The sequence below is a fragment of the Podarcis erhardii genome, assembly GCF_964252035.2.
Source record: "Podarcis erhardii genome assembly, chromosome: 2".
Lineage (NCBI taxonomy): Eukaryota > Metazoa > Chordata > Lepidosauria > Squamata > Lacertidae > Podarcis > Podarcis erhardii.
Genome location: NC_138498.1, coordinates 97,563,283 through 97,582,241, shown reverse-complemented (window position 1 = coordinate 97,582,241; position 18,959 = coordinate 97,563,283). Strand labels below are relative to the sequence as shown.

The following is an 18,959-nucleotide window of genomic DNA, read 5'->3' as shown; positions in this document are numbered from 1 at the left end:
GTGTACATGCACAATTGCCTTGACAGCTGATGCTGTAAATCACTCTTTGGTATTCTCAATAGCAAAATACCATGGATCCTATCAAGCAATCCTCAGGGTCTTTGGTCCCAGTCCTCAAACTCCTATGTATACCTACCGAAGTTCCATGGCGGCCAAAAACTTGGGGAAGATTTAAAGAGGAATTAGACAAATTCATAGAGGACTATGGTTCCTAGTGATGAGGGCTTTATATATATACCTCCAGGATCAGAGGTAGTTTGCCCATGATTGCCAGCTTCAGGGGAAAACAAGCAAGAGAGTGCGACTGGCCTTGTGGACTGCTCACAGTTAGTTATCTTTTTTTTCTCTAATTGATCATGCAGCTGCCAAATCAGTTTTCTTTTTTTTATAAATAATTTTTATTAATTTACAACAAAAACAAAAACACACAATAATTTCACATCCAATTTTTCACAAAGTATTTCTTTTCTGGACTTTTCTGGACTTCCTTCAGCTTTTCCGTAAATCATTCGTAGTCACTATTTAATTTACGCATTTCTGTTTGGCCACTGCGAGAACAAAATGGTGGACTAGCTTAGTCTGATCCAGCAGGGCTCTTCTTGTTTCTGTTCCTACCATCCCCTGAATGTTAGAATTAAGAATGGAAGCTATTGGTAAATACGAAAAGAATCCAAGTCAACAACAATAATTAAAAAATTACACATTTGACTCCCAATCTTATTGGTGGTCGTAGTAGTGAGAGGGAATGAGTCTTCCATTCACTAGGCAAGTAAGAGAGGACACTACCTCCTTTCCATCCCTTCTGTGTTTGGCTTGTAAGGACCAACTGTGCTCTAGAAATTGAAAGGGGAGCAAATTACAGTAAAGAAGCAAGTTTGATTGATTGAGTGATTGACTGATTGATATACTGCCCTTCATCGTAACAGTGGTGGGGTATATGACATACATTCAAACAGGTTCTAATTACAAAGGACCTTTGGTATAGTTATCTACAATCAGGCCTGGCTATGGTCCAAATTTAATGGCCCTCAATGTACGCAGGTAGGCATGAGAAAGAACAACTCATTATGCAACTTTCCTTATGCCGCCTCCAGTGCTCCTATGTTAAAAAAAATTAGCACACTCAAGAGCCTTCATGTTATTCTTAAGAAAGATCGTTACTAGCCTATTACTCATCACAACTAGTGTTTAAACAAAAACTTTCACTTATTCAGCATACCAATAACCCTATGAGATATATGATCATCATTAGAGTTTAAACTGGGACAGAGAATCCTAAATGTGTGTCCAAGACCACACAGTAAACACATAGCCGAGCAGAGATCTGAACCCATGTCTCCAATACGGTGCCTACGGAGACACACCCAATTCATGTCAGATTAAACAGCTTCTCCAATATAACTTGGCGCACCTTTATAATTATCAGTATGCAGAAAGCAAGGACCATATATATTATAGATGTGACAGAATGCTTCCCTCCCTACTTCCTACCACACACACACACACACACACACACACACACTCAATCAACCACTGTGCAAAAAGAGTGTGGAGTGCAAAAATAAACGGGTCAGCAGAACAGAACTCTGGGAGGGAAACCAACATATAGGGTTCTCCTAAGCAGACAGGTACTACGTGCCTGTTGAAAGAGCTTTCTTTTATTTTGAATCATAGCAGATCACACAGTAGGGATGTGGTATAGTGGTTAGAGTATTTCTTGGATCAGGAGACCTGGGTTCAAATCCCCCCTCAGCCATGATGTGAACTGAGGTCAGACATCTCTCAGCCTACCCTACCCTACAGGGTTGATATGGGGTAATTACACCAAGGTGGGGACAGAGGAGGAAAGCCATTTATGTGCCCTTGAGCTCCTCAGAAGAGGTACAGGATACAAACGTACTAAAAGGCTTCTGGTGTATACAGATGATTTGGTCAAAACACCAGCATTCCCATGTGTAAATATACTTGTAAATACATTAAGGCTATGTGCCTACCATTCAAAGGATACAAAGTCCCCCTACTGTCTCCCTGGTAGGAGAGTTCAGAATTGCAGCCTGAGCCTGGCTTACATGTGTCCTATAATACCAGTGCACTATAGTGGTTAATATGGTGTCAGACTAAGAGCTGAGAGACCAGGCTTCAAATGTCCACTCTGCCATGAAGCTCACTGGGTGACCTGGGGCCAGTCCTTGCCTTTCAGTCTAACCTACCACACAGGGATGTTATGGGGATTAAATGAGATGGGGGGGAAAGCATATACACCACCTTGCACTCCTTGGAGAAAAAGTTGGGCTATAAATGCGAACAAATAAATAAATGCCCCCCTTAAGCTGGTCCAGCAGATCCTATCATTTCTACTACAGCTTGCTCCAACCTGGAGCCCCAACCCGCATGGCCAGTGGGAGTTTCAATCCAAAACATCTTTTGCCACCAGGTTAGCTAAAGCTTCTGTGTTGTATATACAGCACAAAGATTAGGTTAAAAAAAAGGTAAAGGACCCCTGGACAGTTAAGTCCAGTCAAAGGCACACCTATGAGGTGTGGCGCTTATCTTGCTTTTCAGGCCGAGGGAGCCAGAGTTTGTCCACAGACAGCTTTCCAGGTCATGTGGCCAGCAGGACTAAACCACTACGAGCACAGAAGACCATGATGAGTGCCAGAACGCACGGAAATGCCGTTTATCTTCCCACTGCAGTGGTACCTATTTATCTACTTGCATTGGCATGCTTTCGAACTGCTAGGTTGGCAGAAGTTGGGACAGAGCAACGGAAGCTCACCCCATTGCATATATTCGAACTTCCGACCTTCTGATCGGCAACCCCAAAAGGCTTAGTGGTTTAGACCATAGCGTTACCCGCACACAGATTACCCTCTCTTATGGCAAGATTTCCTACCAGGATTCTATGCCTGCTTTAAGTGAAATCAGATGCATCATGGATATCATTAGCAGTGGAAACTTTCACCTACTGCTTGTAAAAACTCACTTTTGGCACAAGTGGCAATATACACCCAACTGTTGAAAGCAGCTGAATTACCAGCAGCAAAGCAGGTCAAAACTAATGTATCAATATATATGTAAAGGAAATAGAAGTTGCTAAACTAGATTTTACTCTAGCTACCGCCCTCATCTTCACACACAGGGAATTCATAACAGAAATGAATCAGTGATGAGACTTGAATTTTGCCTTTGCATATTAGCTAACACAGAAACAACACAGAAACAAAATGTAGTATTTAATGTTTTTGCACAGTGAGTTGATATTTCCCCCCCCCCCCATGTTGCTTTTTATTAAAGAAACTGCCTACGAATTCTTACGCTGAATTGCCTTTTTCTTACATTTGATAATTCCTGGTAATATTCACTTGTTTCCCTACATATCTCTTAAGAATAGTAACTTTTCATAGACAGCTCACATAGTCTTATGAAAAGTACATGAGGTACTCTGATTTTGAGCCAACACAAGAAAAGCAGGGGTGGTGGTGTAACTTTATTTAATGGTGTTTGTCCACGATCTCACTGTTATATTCTTCAAAGGAAGAGGGTGGTTCTCCATTGCAAGGTGTCTACAAAAAAGTCACATTGGAACTGAGCCAGCAAGTACCTGCTTGGGTGCATCTTTGCAGCCACCAGATTAATTAGTGCATATCTTTAGAATTTGGAAAACTACACACAGAAACTATTCTAATTCATTTTGTATTACCACTTACGTTTGCTTTAATTATACTATTATGTTCATTTCAGTATATTCATGCAACAGAATACAGTACAGGAAAAAAGGGGGAGGGGGCAGCATTCCCCCCCCCCAAAAAAAACATCAGCAGCTGATCAAGACAAACATGGCTAGATAGGGAAAAAAGCTGTTGAGGACTAATGTTGAAACAAATGCATTTTTATCTTTTCTTTTAAGTTACCAAACATTAGTATTTTATCCAGCCGTGACCCTTATTAAATTGAAGGTCTGTACAATCAGGATTAAATATGTTCTATCTACACAAAATGAAGTGCATTATTTATCACTAATATTTAATGACAAAAAGCCTGATAAGTTTCTGCGATTATACCACTGATTTCCTCCAGTCATGCATCATTGAGTCAGTCGGTCATTAGCATTATCACAGTGCATAAACTTCAGCTTATGCAGCAACTTTAATAACAGGGCCTGAAACTTCCATCTACCTTTTTCTCCCCCATTTAGCTCAGATTAACTACTCTACCTTAGACTGAATGGAATATTCAAAGTGCTTCCCTAAAAATCCTACAGCGTAAACCACTGCAAATACCTACTGCACAAATCTGAGTAAATTTCATCTGCCTTTCAACAGAGTTTCCACAGAAGCTGTTCCCAATGGATTATGCCCACAAGTAACAAACGCTTTTTCTGCAAATGACAAATTCATACACAAACATGGAGCACTTAGCAAAACTCAACCATCCATTAAATCAGGCAATCAGGGTTTCCCCATATATATCGCAGTCAATCTGTATACAATCAGTAAGAATAACATATGGCTTTTAACTCTAGGGGTATATTTAAAGCATAATTCAAAACCAAACTAACATTCTCAAGTTTTACAAAATGCACATTTTTGCACATTACTGAAATGAATTTGTCTGCAAATTTCCCAAGCTTCTGCCTCTAGTTCTCATCAAAATCTTGTCCCCCCCAAAATCTGACATTTAAAATTTAGAAGATCAGCCCTTGCTACCTAGACTACTGAACCTCATATATACATGCGCACGCACGCACGCACGCACACGCACACACACACAAACAAACACATGAAGTACCCACATTAATATACATGAGGCATACACCACAATTTATTTTATTTTCTGTGCAAAGCATTGTGTGTACCAATAAAATGCTTTAGTGGTAATTATTTTACCTTTCAAATGCTCAGCAAAGTTACAACTTCAAATCCCATTCTTATTCCAAAAGTACACTTTGAAAAGCTTTCATTTTGCTGTATGGAAGCAGTACGGAACTAGACTGAACAGCAGCAGAAATAACTGTTAGTCATCAAATTTTGATTATTTTATTCCTCCTTTATACATGCAGTCTAATTGAAACATCCTGGCTTCAAACTTCACTGAAGAACCCTTATACTGTGAATGGAATGAATGCGTATTTTCAATGCCATGCTATCATCAAGTTCTAGAAAAATTACATTCTAGACAAAATCTTATTTCCAATTGTCATAGTGTAAAAGTCAAACTGTATGTTGCACATAATAAGCAGTATGAGGTTAGATCTTTTGATTTTCCTTAATTAATTAGAGGCTGGAGTCACAGCACATGGGGGAAATAAGTTTATCCCATCCCTCCCTCAGCCACTATTGGGACATAAATCAGGAACCCCACAAAGCTTAGTAAAAAAAGTTTCCAATCCTAATTTTCCTTATTTTTAATTATTTTTTCTCCTTATTATCTAATTAAGTAGGAAAAAGAGGAAGACACAGCTGAAAGCTGGAAATTATATGATGCCGAGCTTGGTCCATAAATGCAGTATCATATTCTTTGCTGATGAGCAGTTCATGTTTACTAAAGAGTAAGGTCCACCAATTTTAATGTGTTGTACTCCCAACACCACAGAGCCTAGGGCTTACCAATCAGAAGGTTGGCGGTTTGAATCCTCGCGACAGGGCGAGCATCCATTGCTCAGTCCCTGCTCCTGCCAACCTAGCAGTTCGAAAGCATGTCAAACTGCAAGTAGATAAATAGCTACCGCTCCGGCGGGAAGGTAAAGGGTGTTTCCGTGCGCTGCTCTGGTTTGCCAGAAGCGGCTTAGTCATGCTGGTCACATGACCCAGAAGCTGTATGCCGGCTCCCTCAGCCAGTAAAGCGAGGTGAGCACTGCAACTCCAGAGACGTCTGCGACTGGACCTAATGGTTAGGGGTCCCTTTACCTTTACCCTTTACTCCCAAGTAATTGTGCATAGAACTGCACTCTTAAAAACGTTAGATTTTTTTCAAAGAGTATAACTGGAAACTCCTCATTTAGCACAAGCCCATGCACTAAATACACATGTTATTACATTTATGAGTTTGGGCAGTCTTGATTAATTTGAATTGTCTATCACTGTAGGGGTGCTCAAACACCCTAAGCTAAACATGCCTCCCATTGCCAACACACACACTCTGGCCGTGCCAGAAGTCTCTTCCACACAAGTAGAAACCCTAATTACCACATCTGCAGTGGTACCTCGGGTTAATAACTTAATTCATTCTGGAGGTCCATTCTCAACCTGAAACTGTTCTTAACCTGAAGCACCACTTTAGCTAATGGGGCGTCCCGCTGCTGCTGCAAAGCTGCTGCGCGATTTCTGTTCTCATCCTGAAGCAAAGTTCTTAACCCGAGGTAATATTTCTGGGTTAGCGGAGTCTGTAACCTGAAGCATCTGTAACCTGAAGTGTCTGTAACCTGAGGTACCACTGTATATGCACATAGGCCTCTTCGTGCCCAGTAGGTACAGAGTAGCAGATACAATCCTACTTCCTTTTCCACATTCACTGACTGCAGGGTATGTGTTTTGACTAAAGCATCGCCTGATGGGAGTAAGGGATGGGAAAAAGGACATTACTGTTTCTTGATGACTTTGGATATTTCCTGAATGGATAACTAACCTGCAAGAGTAGGGTCTGAGATCCATGCTCTGTGGGGTGGAGCGAGGGAGAGAAGACAGTTATAAATAGGCAGTTTTACAATTTGACTTTAGACAGAATGAGACAGAGAGAAGAAACTGTGCTGCAATGAATTTATTTCTGAGACCTAATGCCAAATTGTAAGGAACAATGTCTGCTAACAGAACTGCAGTTACCTCCACTATGCTCTGCTTACTAGTAAATAAAGCAATTATTAGAAACACACCCTAAGTCCCCAATGCTCTCTTTATCCAAAGGAGCCTAAATCCTATAGGACTGCTCTGGAAGTTCTCTCCACTTCAGAAAATGGCATGAGTATGTAATAGTACCAAATGGGATGTTTTCATTGCAGTGTTACAAGGAGCTGAATGTTATCAATACTGGTGCAATTCTTGCTCTGTAAATCTCACAGCGGTGTTCTGCTTGGCAGAATTTGTGCCTCTAAAAACGAACTTCAGTTTCTGATTACACATACCATACTTTTCCGTATATAAGACTAGGTTTTTTTACTTTAAAATAAGGTTAAAAATCTGGGTGCGTCTTATACACTGATAGTGCATATACCCATTTTCTAAATTTGGGGTCCCCCCAAAATAGGGGGCGTCTTATACATGGGGGCATCTTATACATGGAAAAATACGGTAATTCTATTTTTTTTTTTTTTTTGAATTCCACTAATTTTTTTTTTTTTTTATAAATATTTATTAAAGTTTTTAAATATAAATGCACAAATAATAAACAATCTTACTTCTATCACAGACATAATTTCATGACTTCTTTGGACTCCCTCGCGTCTCCCGCTCCCATTTACATCGTTAAAAGTTTTTTCCAAACAAATTATCAACTTGTTTACAATCTCATGTCCACACATTCAAATATAATCTAACACTTCTTCCAAAAAGTTTTATATTTTCTTTAGTCTCACTTATCATCAAATTTCAAATCTAATTTAGTGGTGGCCAATTTTTTATAATCTAGCATCCTAGCATCCTAAAATACGGTAATTCTAATACCCTGGATCGCAATGCTGAAATATTTAGCCGCTATCAGAGTAAGCAACGTCAAATGCCAAAACCTTACAAATCACAGCAACACTCAAAACTATGAGCTAAAAAAAGAATCCTAAAGACCTCTGAAATCATTCCTCCTAGCTTCCTTATTTTACTGCTAGATCTCATACTGGGAAGCAATCTTTAAATGTGAAAAGACCGTCCTAACAGCTTCATCAGGAGCGAGCTATTTGATCCTATTCCTCTACACAGGTTATCTCCTAAGATGCTACGCCTCAGTGGTAACCAACACAATGCCCTCTAGCCCCAGCCAGCATGACCAATGGTCAGAACTGATAGCAACATGCATTTATTTATTCCACTTTTATAACATGGAAAGGGCCACACTGACTCCCTGTTTTACTTTGTAATGTCAATTCCTGAAGCAGAAAGGCTTCCCTACTCCCTGTGACAATGCAACGAAGCTCAGGACCACCTCCACAAGCTTCTTTACAAGTTAAATACTAGGCTACAAATTAAATGGCTTCAGTAAAGAATACTTCTGGCAAACTGGGGCCTAATGTGCATACTGCCTGCTTCCACAAGTGCTAAAGTTCTGCTGTAACCTTGGAAAGTGATAAAGCTTACAAATAAAAAACAAAACCACGAATGGCTTACTATTAAACTAGCTTCCTAATGGAAGAAATCGGTTCCACCCTCCTGACTGTTATCACAAAATAAACACACTCCCATATTTATGTACCTGCAGCCATAACCAGACAAAACAGTATGGAACGCTGCTACACTGCGGGCCCCAAGGCTGTTCAGAGGAGGCTCTGGCTATTTCGCAGCAATGAATTACAGGCTGTGAATTACAATGTTTACACGTTGTTGGGCGCACAGTGTATGCACTGGCAGAACATCTGGCTACTCTGCTGCAAGTCTTGCAAGCAGAGAAAACTCTTTGGTGGCCACAGTATGTTGTTCTGGGAACTGCTCTGGCCATGCACCAACTCACAGGATCATGACCGCAAGCACATTTGTAACATACGTTTGACAACAACAAATTGTACAGAGGCCTAAAATCTCACGACGTTTTATTTACAAATTCACAGTGGTCATTACAGATCTCTTACTGCAACAGAAACATCCCTTGAACCAGATTGTATGGGATTTTGATTAAGGCATTCCTCTGCTCACTTTTACCGGCTCTCAATCTGCCAGTCCCCCACCTTCTGCTTCCATGAGTGGCTCAGCTGCAGACGCAACCGTGGTTCTATACAGCTCCACCAATGGGGAGGGTTTGACAATTATCCAGTGAGGGAAACAAGTCAAAAGTTAAGCCAGCAGCAGGGGAACTGTCCAAGGGCCACAAACCCACATGGGCAACCTTACATACAAGTAATAAGACTAGGCCAGACCTATATCCAGGTGGAATAATGATGCGACTGTAACCTCTCCACAGTAGGCCAAGCAAACACTAGGTTTGTGCACACACTAAACTTCTCTCTTTCCTCCATCAGAGGCAGTTTTAGGGTAGCGCAACAGGTTCGGCCACATAGGGTACCTGCGCCACAGGGGGCGCTGCAACAATGATGTACAAAGGACCGTGAGAGGTTGGAGGGGCATCAAATTTTGGTGTTGCAAGGGGCACCACCAAAATTTGGGAGCCCAAAGTCCACCAGTGCTTCCATCCAGGCAAACAAGATGCAGCCTCCCAGTTCAAGGGCATATTGCAGCCAGGCAACAGCCCTCAAGGAAGGTACTGGGCAGAGGATGTGAGGAACACAATCTGGAGAGAGGAGGCATGGCCTGGGGAACAGTCCTGGGGGAAAGACAGAGAGACCTGAGGGACACATTCAGCCTGTGGGCAAAAGATTTCCCACACCTTCATTAAACCAACCATTTTGATTCAGTTTTTTTTTTTTTAAAAAAATGCTATTTTTACACACAAAAATTCAAAGATTAAAGCACAAAGACATTGAAAAAAACTTGTGTAACCCATCGTTCTCTCTCTCCGCTCATTAATATGATGCTGTGTACACCATACTTAATATAACATGCTGAATGTATTAAATATAATATGTTGACTAACCTTTTTCCTGCAAACTCACCCAAACAGATCAAATACAGCTAAACCTAACCATACAGATTTACATTCTATGAACAGATTGCTCAGAAATGTCCCTCTGAGTTCAATGGGATTTATTCCCAGTTAAATGATTATAGAACTGTTGTTAAAGATCCTTTACAATGGATCTGAAGAATCTTTATTCAGAACCAAGTCCAAATGCATTTAACAGGACTCACAAGTGGCACTTAGGGCTGTAGCATTCACTGTGATCCCACTCTCACCCATGTGGAAGCAAATGGTACAAATCAGTGAAATTTACTTCTAGGTAAGCAAGCTTAGAACTGGAGTGTTCATTTTACTGTCACCTTCCGAAGCAATCAGCTTAAATCCAAGCAATTAGGTTTAATAATGTTGTAGATCAGGCTGCAGTTGTTTTACAGTGTAAAAATGACATTTATTCCTAAAGAAATATCCGTTGATTGCTTAATATCCTTCAAAAACAACACAGTGGGGATTTGACATCTACACTGTGATTTGCAGTTTCACAGAAGATCTAGTAGCAAGAATATCCCTTTTCTCCGGCACTGTTTCTATCACTTGCTTTCACCAGACTTTAACAAGCACCCCCACTTTTACTGCTGTAGATTAAATTGAAGACCTCTTAACCAAAATGTTTTGCTGCTGTTGTTTTAAGTCAAGGGCTACATTCCCGACAAAGAACAATATTGAGATCAGAAATGCAGAGGTACCCGAGCACTACTGACAAATTAAAATTGTATCTCATTTTTATATTTTATACGCAAGCATTCAAAGTGATCTTAAAATCTTTCTTCAGCAATGATCTGATTCGTGAGACTGGGATGCCTCTCTTTTGAAATTTAGGAAGTTGCTTTTTTGTACCAATGATTTCCTGCATGTAAGCTAGGAGGTGGATATGGGACAGCTGCATAGAGAACTGTGCACAGAGGTGACCTATCTATCTATTTGCTCTTTTTTGCCCTGGCAGCCTTCTCAGCAGAAGAGACAAGGCGCTTTTTTAAACTGGATGCCCGCTTTTCTCTTCAGCAAAGTAAAACCCAAACTCTTGTTGCTAAGCACACTTTTGAACTCAGCGTGGTATGGCTATTTCGCAGAAGCAGCTATGATGGGGTGCAAAACAGCTTACCAACAGTGCTGATCAACAGTGGTCAAGTTTCTCAAAAGCTTTCTAGCCAGAGGAAAAGCAAGTTGACAATAAACATGTTACCATGAATGTCTTTTTTTAAAAAAGATAAGCCTCTCCTCCAGATAAACAGATTTTCTTGGTTTGCTTTGCTGGCCGACTGGACATTTAACTGGCCCCGATACAGTTTTTAATCTTCATTTATCACCATTTTTTAAAATAAGAGACATGACATTCTACTTACAGCTGCGTTCTCTCCATTTATGTCTCTCTTAAAACGCATGAACATCATTGGCCTTGCTATCTAAATCTAATAGTATGCGTCCGGTCACATAAAACCACAGAGGCTTTCCAAAGATGCCTTGGGAAGTCTCCCTACTTTCATTTACTGATGTGTTAATATGCTTAATCTATCAATTAAATGAATGGGTTCGTTTAATAAAACAGAGGAGAGGGAGAACACTCAGAAGGAAAGTGTGCCACAGTGCCCAAGTAAAGACCCTAATCGTCGGCAACAACATGACAATAATGACTGGGAAGTGTAGCTAAAACAAAAGTATGCCTGAACAGTAATACAGGAAGAGACCAACAACACTTTTATTTGTTCCAGGCTGCTGTGTATATCAGTTTATTATTATTATTATTATTATTATTATTATTATTATTATTATTTGCTTTTTGCTAAAGAACTTTAGAAGACATCTGAAGGAAACCCTGTATAGGCAAGTTTTTTAATGTTCAGACCATTTAAAGTACGTTTTCCACGCACATGACGTCCCCCACAAAGAATCCTAGGGACTGTAGTTTGTTAAGGGTGCTGAAAATTGTAGCTCAGGATTCTTTGGGGAAAGTTATCTGCTTTAAATGTATGTATCAGGGGGTCAGAATCAGGTGGTGGATTGCACTACTTAAAGCTATGGGTGGCAGCTGAATGTTTAAAAGCTTCCAGAACTTAGAACACATACGCGTCAAAGAGAAGAAATCATCTCCTAGTCTTCTACCTAACATATGTCATATTATGCTATAGGCAAGGACACTTTTCCCCTTGGGGAGCCCTCAGTGAGGCAATCCCTGCATTTGCAACCTGAAGTGGTACAGTTCAGAAAAATGCTTTCTCAACATGGTGTTAAGGAATGCCACAAGAAAGAAAGAAAAACATGCAACATGTATTTCCTGCAAAGATGTAAAGGCCACCCATCCCCTTTCCAAAGATGCCTTGGGAAGTCTCCCTACTTTCATTTACTGATGTGTTAATATGCTTAATCTATCAATTAAATGAATGGGTTCGTTTAATAAAACAGAGGAGAGGGAGAACACTCAGAAGGAAAGTGTTAAGGTGTTAAGGAATGCCACAAGAAAGAAAGAAAAACATGTAACATGTATTTCCTGCAAAGATGTAAAGGCCACCCATCCCCTCAGTAATTCTGTTGGTCGAAGCAGCGTAGCAGAAGAAAGTCCTATTCACACTTCGCAAGAAATAGAAAGGGAGGGGGTCTGTACAGTTCTAGTTTAGATCCCTGACATCTCCAGTTTAAACATGGATAGCAAGTCTACAAAGGACTTGTCTGAACTCCTGTCAGCCAGAGTAAACAAAATAAGGTTACACAGACTAATGTTTTCTTTCTCTCTTTAATTATTTCATTTAAATCCCGCCTTTTCTCCAAAGAGCTCAAGCTGCCATATATTGTTCTCTCCAATTGTAGATTAGGCACAACTGGTCCAAGGTCACTTAGTGAACTACCTCGACTAGGGTAGTTTTGAACTCTGTTGTCTTTCAGGCCCTAGACCAATGTTCTAACAACTACATCACATTGCTTATCGGTGTTCTGATTCCAGCCTGGCAGCATCTTACTTTGGCAGTGGAATCCACTTGCAGTTCTTCTCCTACTTCAATGTATCACACGAAGCACCTTAATTTACTATTAGCAGGCCTTCTGAAAAACCCTCATGTTCTTGGTTAGAATCCTGAGCCTCTTAATTGTCATCTGTATAAAAACAAGCCTTTAAAGCAGTGGTTCTCAACCTGAGGGTCCCCAGATGTTGTTGGACTACAACTCCCATCATCACTGAGCTCTGGCCTTGCTAGCTAGGGGTGATGGGAGTTGTAGTTCAACAACGTCTGGGGGGCCCACAGGTTGAGAAAGGCTGCTTTAAAGACTGCATAGGTCTCTTTGCCATTGTCCAAGCAAACGTTTTCAAATCCTTCACAACTAAATGAGTTTAGAGTACAATGAGGTATTTTAGTTGAACACCATATACCAGCCTTCTCAACCTGGTAGCCTCTGGATATTGCTGGACTACAGCTCCCATTATCCCTAATGCTGGCCATGCTGGCTGGCGCGGATGGGAACTGTAGTCCAAAACATAGGGAGGACTGCAATGTACATGAGAAGGATGATCTCTGTCTTCCCAATGCCAGTACAGCAATGTCAATACCTCAGCACAGTTACTCTTAAAGTATATCAGAATCAGGCCCAAAGGCATGATAAACTGTTATATTTTATAAAATGATATCTATGATATGACTGCATTATCTGAAAGGCAAAAGGAGACAGTACAGGTCAATTGGATTCCTGGCAGAAGAAATGACTGAAGAAAGATCTTACTTAAGAATTTTGGCATCCAAGAATCTCATATATATTTACCACTACACATTCAAGACATTGTGTAATCACTGCTAAGAAGGTTTACAGTGGAACTGAAAATTCTGTAATGCTAAACTATTGAGGAAATAAGCACTAAAACAATCATAACAATAACTACCATTGTTCCAAAGCAAATTATTAAAAGCAAACAATACACTTGAGAATCATTTTTGCATTTGTTAGCATTCCTTTTGAAAATTATTCTGAGTAGCTGCCTTGCGGAAAACCTACAGTAAGAACATTCCTAGATATCTTTCAACATAAAAGACATAATGTAAATATTTCATGAAATGAATTCCATTTTAAAAGATCTGTCAATATATTTACAGTGCTCAATCCTACTTCTGCCTTTAATTAAATTTAACATACATACTTTAATGCAATTTAAATAGATTATTAGTTGTCAGAATATAGTATAAATTTTGTTTACGATTCAGCTTCTTTAAGTACTTGCATTGAGGAAACTCTTTTAACCCCATGACTGAGTAGTACTAAATGTTGAGATGAGACTTCTAAAGAGCGTCTGCTGCCCTTTGCACTCTTGCAATAATCTTAAATTACTACAACTTAATTACAGTTTCAAGGCACTAAATTGAGATATTTTGAAATGGAACAGAAAGACTAGCAGTGGCCAAAAAAAAAAAAATCACTTACAATGATCCAGGTATTTGGGACTTCTTTTTTTTAACCAGGTGAAGGTAGTTCTGCTACAATGCCTCTTGTTCTAGATTTCAAAGTGAAAATTATTTCACTTTTAGAAATTAGCTAGATAAATAGCTAAGCAATAAGCAGACCATTCTGAGTGTCCCTAATATACAAACACTCTGTATGTGTTATATTGCAGAAACTGCAAAGAGATAAAAGGGGGCAACTAGTTAACTCTGAAGTCTAAAGCAATTAGATAGCCATGGCTATTGTGTGCGTTTTTGCTGCACGTAATTAACATGTCATTTTTGTGGAAGAATGTCAAAGTACACTTGAATATCTTTCTTGTATTGTGTTTAACTGCAGCAAATAGTATCTTGAGTAATCTCTTGAAATCTTTCTATATAAACTGGACAAATACAAAAACTGAGTAAACGCAGGCTACATTCTGCTTGCTTGCTTAATTCAATTCCTTCAGTATTTTTACTTTGTACAGAATACCTTCTGAAATCATCTCATCAGAAGAGTTACTATTTAAGCAGATGTTACAGGTAACAAAGAATAGTTTGTAAAAACATTTGGACTATTTTCCAGCGTTTTCATATTACTGTTTTTGGAAGTTAAACTAATTTTCTCCTGTACCCCATGAAAAGCACTCAGCAATGTATACAGTTATTTAACTTTACCACCAGTTCAATGAAACAGCACACCTAACTTGAGAGACAATCATAGGTAGGTTAACAGGACTACTCACTTGCTCATTGCTTACAAGTTTAAAATCTTGCCTGGATCTAGGTCTGTACAACTTACTATAAATACACTTCAAGAACAATGTGCTCTAAAAATCCACATACTGGATCTTAAAATTTAGCTGTTTTTCCTACCATAATACATAGTCTTAATTATGTTATTGCATGATCCGTGGGCTAGCAATACCCAAAAATAAAGCAGGAATTTTTAGTATATGGGAAGCGCAAGCCAAATGCTTAATCCATTGTCAAGTAAGCCCTTTACTTCTGTCAGATCACAAATGGAAATGCTGTGTCACTGTAGCTATGAAAATGAAAGGCTCTGGGTTCAAGGCCTCATCTCAGACGCAGGAAACTGGATGGCTGCGGGCCTCACTAAAACCACACATATGGCTGAAAGCAGTTAGGCTTGTCAGATCAAATTAACAAAAATAAGGGAACCTGGCATCCACTTTCTGTACATCAGCTGAGCTGCCATGCCTTGAGACATGGACATCCACCATTCTGTAGATAGGAGGCTGTGATTTGTTACAATAAAAGACATGCGTTCAAAATGAAGCAAGCCCCTTAAAATCTCAGACACACAGCAACTCTAAAAGCAGTTTTTATTTGTGCTATACATCTGCAATATCAGTGCTACAAATGGAATTAGACGCAAGCTAAGGTGGATATACCACAGCACTAATTGTCTTCTTACTGCCACAGGTTTAATTCTGAGTACCTGTTTTCTTAGAACTGAACCACTTTTAAAGTTGCTGCTCAGCTTAACGAAAATAGTAGGAGGTACAATGAAAGAAGAGGTGGCTTTTTACGGAGTTGTGGTCTATGCTGTAATACATACATAAGCTGGTACTCCTTCCTCCCAGTGTCCTGACTGAGGATATGCAACATGTTTGTATAACCAGAGGTTCAGATAACTGAAAAGTGGTACTCATGTCGTCATGAAGCTATAAAGAGTTAATTTGTATAATCCAGATTTTAAAAGCAAAACATAAAAACAAAACACCCTGAATTTAGCTAACATAGATGCTACTTTAATGTGACATGTACACACGTGAATAAACACACACATACACAGACATATCAGATCCTCTTAGGTGTTTCTTTGTAGGACCAAGAAACTCAAATGGCACATGGGGGGGGGTAGTGAAACACAAGGTGAAGCTGCTTGAAGTTTCATTTTAAACTACAAAAATATACCCATTCATTGCAGTAGGAAAAGGCTCGTGCTCCCATGTTGTCACCTTTTAAAACAAAACAAAGTAAAACAAAAAACATGCACACATGAAAGCCTAGTTCCATATAACGAAGTCCTGTTGAGCAGCATAAAAACATTTTAGCTCAGTGCCTTGAAGTTGCAATTAAGTTATAGTAATTTAAGATTATCACAAGAGCAAAGGGCAGTAGCAGCACTTCAGAGGACTACTCTCACCACTTAATGCCACTCAATCTTGGGGTTAAAGGAGCTTCTTTTAGTGTAAGTACCTTAAAGCAATGGAATCGTAAACAAAATTTATACTATTATACTGTCAGCCTATAATCTATTTAAATTTTATTAGAGCATCTCCAAGAACATTTTAAAGGCAGAAACACTATTGTGTCCTATAAATAACCGGACGGACTTGGTGAAATTATTTCACATGCATAGTACCTGTACGTATAAAACACATTAGATGAAATGCTTTACAGAGTTACGCATGCACAAGTTTGCATATGAATTAAATAGTGCAGCCCAGCAGCTAATGTATTTACACAAAAGAAAATTCAGTGGGTGCAATCCACCTTCATTCCAGTCAATGGAAATTCTCATTGATTATACTTGGAGATGGATTGTATCCAAGGACTTCCTCCTCAAAGAAGAGGTATGCCACAATATCAGTTTTCGGTTTGGAAAAGTTCCCCAGTTAATATTATTCTATACACTGTTTTTACCATACTGTAAAAAAAAAAAAAGTCAGATGATTCCATATTTGTATTATTACTCCTCATTGTCATCGTTCTTGCATTATGTAAACTAAATTAAAGGGGGGCAGTGCTGCATTTTCCTTCTAAAAGCACTGCTTAAATTATAATCTAGAAAGTAGAAGTCTTAATTCTCCTAACAGTACAGAAATGAAATATTTCTACCTTTGTTAGTGTAAATGCTAGAGCTGGGGGGGACTAAGAAATATTGATAGCTTTTTAAAAAAGCTACACAATGCCACAAATGGTTTAATAGCATACATGTGTACGTCTAATGAACATGTGCTTAATGATATTATAAAGGTACCAATAATAAAAATGAATCTAATCATCAGTGAAGTACCGTAGGTTTGGATGGTTATGAAACTGACATTTTCAAAAGGTAGCGTTTCTCTTATTATCTGAAATGCTAATTCAAGATCCATTTAAGCTATTTATTCATTTATCATTATTTACCTGTTGTATATACTGTCATACGGGAATTGTTTCACTTTGTTATTTTAGAAATGCCATTTATTAAAATAGTAGTCGTGGTAAGAAATTAGTTTGCAAATAACAGTTGCAATGAACAGTATTACAACAAAATGAATTATTTCAGGCAAAATAAATAGCCTAACCAAGACTAACAGCACAAACCTATACAGGTCTACTCAGAAGTAAGTTCCATTGTGTTCAGTATGTTCACAGGAAATTGTGTACATTCTTGCAGCCTTGGACTTCAAGTATAAACACACTTCCTAGGCTATGTCCCACTATATTCAGTGAAATTTACTTCTGCATAGTATTGTGCTGCAGCTATGTTTAATGGCGCTTGTTTAAATTATACAAAACCAGGAAAATACTATAATAATTGCTTACAGTGCTCTTTAAAAATGAAATACAATTTTGACATTGTTCTATTTTGGCATTAAAAATCACTCAGAACATTCTGTCCCAGTGACTGGCATGTTTTACAGTGTATAAAAAACATTGCTTTGATTTCCTAAAACTCGAACTACAGAAAATAAAAACTACCATCACAATGAAATTGTTCCGGTCCATATCCGAATAACACCTCCAGAAACCCCCAAATGTCTTTGTTCGCTGAGAGGATCTCTAACTGAAAGACTGAACTTCAGCTTCCCCCCCCCCCATTTTTTTTTTTTTACAGATGCTTGAGAACTCAAGCATTCCCTCTCTGCACTTCAAGGTGTTACAGATGGGGGGGATGAAGTTGTACATCAAGGCATTGCGAATACACAACTCAGCCAAATCAGGGAATGCCTTTTCTTAAATTAACTAAGTCTTGCAAATAATAATTAGGTCAAAAATACTAATCTGAAATAGAACAGATAGGCTTTCCTCCAAGTTACAAGGTTTCACAACAAAGATCAGTATTTGTAATGGTCCCATTTCTGCATAAATGAACATAGAAGTCTTGCTGCCTGATCGAATAGTCCAGATCTTTCAGTGAAGCAGCTCCTAACAACAGCCCAGCAGCAGCTTTGTTTGATCTCTCCTGCCTTCCTTAATCTGGGTTGTCAAGGTTCACTTGTTGGAGGCTGTTTACTTTACTTTAAAAAAAAGAAAGAAAGTGATTTTTCTTTCTCTCCCCCCACCCCAACCTCTCATACAATGACTAATCCAAAGACTGAGGAGGGAAGAATGCTGCCAATGCAAGATGTTAAACCTGAAATACATTTCTTTGCAATGAGATTCTAGCTGACACAATTTGAATAGCAGTGCGAGGAAAGTCCCCCCCCCCAATATACACACCGCCCTGTCGTTCTGCACAGTGCTAAGATGGTTAAACAAAAAAATAGAAGAGAAGTTGAATTCTACATTTTTTAAGCAGTTCAAATTTATTTACTGTTCTCTTATTCTGATTTGCAATCCTGCCTCTCAAGATTCACGGGCTAGTTGGTTGGTTGGTTGCTTGCTTGCTCTTAGCAGAACTAACTGGATCTTTGGGGGGGGGAACCTGTCCTTTAAAAACTTGGGAAAAACTCAGGTTCTTTAAAAAAATATGAACAGTTATTTTTGGATTTTTGTTTCTTCTTTTGCAGCTTACAATTTAAGTAAGAGCAAATGATATAAGCAAAATAGCATGAG

General features: G+C 39.1%; 1 protein-coding gene across 12 annotated transcripts in view; it reads right to left on the bottom strand.

Annotated features, from left to right (window-relative positions):
- Positions 1 to 18,959, bottom strand: part of FOXP1 (forkhead box P1) — a 553,244-nt gene that overhangs the window by 530,439 nt on the left and 3,846 nt on the right. The gene's annotated exons all lie outside the window — the stretch shown is intronic.